Source organism: Hyla sarda, unplaced genomic scaffold (genome assembly GCF_029499605.1).
Source record: "Hyla sarda isolate aHylSar1 unplaced genomic scaffold, aHylSar1.hap1 scaffold_31, whole genome shotgun sequence".
Classification (NCBI taxonomy): Eukaryota; Metazoa; Chordata; class Amphibia; order Anura; family Hylidae; genus Hyla; species Hyla sarda.
Genome location: NW_026609824.1, coordinates 1,223,671 through 1,226,226, shown reverse-complemented (window position 1 = coordinate 1,226,226; position 2,556 = coordinate 1,223,671). Strand labels below are relative to the sequence as shown.

General features: G+C 41.0%; 1 pseudogene; it reads left to right on the top strand.

Annotated features, from left to right (window-relative positions):
• Positions 1–1,744: 1,744 nt before the first annotated feature.
• LOC130328567 (U2 spliceosomal RNA) lies at positions 1,745–1,847 on the top strand (annotated as a pseudogene).
• The last annotated feature ends 709 nt before the right edge of the window (positions 1,848–2,556 follow it).

Genomic DNA, 2,556 nt, shown 5'->3' with positions numbered 1-2,556 from the left:
GGACAGCCAAGGAGGCGTCAGCAGGCAACACAGGTAAGTGTGTGCTTGTATGTGTGTGTGTGTGTGTGTGTGTGTGTGTTTCCTATGCCAATCCTAAACCCAGTATCAAATGCAAGTAGGAGGAGTAAGAAGGGTTCCTGCCAAAGCCAGGTTATGGATTGCATTTAAAAATGGTCCATCAGAGTGAAATGGACTCCCATCTTCCTGCTTAGCAATAATGATATGGGTTTAGGGTCTGCTGTGTGTACTGGTGGGTGACTGCCACCCAGCCAGAGTGTGTATGGGAGGCTGCCAGCCAGCCTCCCTTCCTACAAGTAATGATGGTGCATGTGAAGGGGACAGCGTTGGTTCCTCCCCTTTCACAGTTATCACTTCTCATCCTTCCTTTTGGCTGGTATCAAATGTGGTGTCTGTTTATATCAGTTTAATATCTGATATGTCCCCTATCTGATAGCATATATTAAATGCACCACCAGGTTTCAGTGTTGGAAAGAAAGATTATCTGTTTATTTGCTGCAGCTGCTTGCTGGCTAGTCCAGTGGGCCCCTACTGCAGGCAATAGACAATAGGTGGTGCCTATGTGCCTAGGTGGATAGGACATCAGCTATGAGGCATTTGTTTGTACAAACTGCTGCTCACAACTAATGTTGTAATATAGTGTCTCCATCTGCTGGTGGTATTGAATAAGCAATAGTGCAATGATAGGGTCTGAAAAAGAAGAAAAATAAGAAGCAGCAGCATAGGAAAGAAGGAAAACATGGAGAGAAGAAAAAAAGAAGGTAAAAATGAGGTGAAAACATGTTTAAAAAAGTATTTCCATCTCTCTCTCTCTATGTATATATATATATATATATATATATATATATATTTAAAAGAAAAAAAAATTATATATATACATATATACATATAGAGAGAGAGAGATAAATATATATAGAGATAGATGGGTGGATAGATAGATAGATAGAGAGATACACATACACACATACACACATACACACATACATACATACATAGATATGTGTGTATTGTTGGAGTTGCAAACATGGGTGCACTTGACAAACTCAATGCGGCTATTCCCCATTGAAAGATTGTTGCACCCAGGACCCTTAGCACTGTGATATGCTACTCAATACCACTGGCATGGCCAGGTGTAAACAACATCTGACCTTTGTTGTGTATGTAACCATGGAGATTGTGATGTCGCCTAGGCTCACCAAAGAACAGCCTTGTCAGAAGCAGCACTGCCATGAGCAGAAGTAGCAGCACCATAGGTTGTCAAATAAGTTGGATTTAACCAAGACAAGTGAGTCCAATAGGATGCAGGTATGTCCTCTATCCTTACAGCTTCCCGTGGCTGTTGGTTTTATACCGTTTGGGGACAGCCAAGGAGGCGTCAGCAGGCAACACAGGTAAGTGTGTGCTTGTGTGTGTGTGTGTGTGTGTGTGTGTGTTTCCTATGCAGATCCTAAACCCAGTATCAAATGCAAGTAGGAGGAGTAAGAAGGGTTCCTGCCAAAGCCAGGTTATGGATTGCATTTAAAAATGGTCCATCAGAGTGAAATGGACTCCCATCTTCCTGCTTAGCAATAATGATATGGGTTTAGGGTCTGCTGTGTGTACTGGTGGGTGACTGCCACCCAGCCAGAGTGTGTATGGGAGGCTGCCAGCCAGCCTCCCTTCCTACAAGTAGTGATGGTGCATGTGAAGGGGACAGCGTTGGTTCCTCCCCTTTCACAGTTATCACTTCTCATCCTTCCTTTTGGCTGGTATCAAATGTGGTGTCTGTTTATATCAGTTTAATATCTGATATGTTCCCTATCTGGTAGCATATATTAAGTGCACCACCAGGTTTCAGTGTTGGAAAGAAAGATTACCTGTTAATTTGCTGATGCAGCTGCTTGTTGGTTAGTCCAGTGGGCCCCTACTGCAGACAAAAGACAATAGGTGGTGCCTAGTTGGATAGGACATCAGCTATGAGGCATTTGTTTGTACAAACTGCTGCTCACAACTAATGTTGTAATATAGTGTCTCCATCTGCTGGTGGTATTGAATAAGCAATAGTGCAATGATAGGGTCTGAAAAAGAAGAAACAGCAGCATAGGAAAAAAGGAGGAAAGAAGGAAAACATGGAGAGAAGAAAAAAAAAGAAGGTAAAAATGAGGTGAAAACATGTTTAAAAAAGTATTTCCATCTCTCTCTCTATATATGTATATATATATATATTTAAAAGAAAAATATATATATATATATATATATATAGAGAGAGAGAGAGAGAGAGAGATAAATATATATAGAGATAGATGGGTGGATAGATAGATAGATAGATAGATAGATACACATACACACATACATACATACATACATACATACATACATACATACATAAATATGTGTGTATTGTTGGAGTTGCAAACATGGGTGCACTTGACAAACTCAGTGCGGCTATTCCCCATTGAAAGATTGTTGCATCCAGGACCCTTAGCACTGTGATGTGCTACTCAATACCACTGGCATGGCCAGGTGTAAACAACATCTGACCTTTGTTGTGTATGTAAC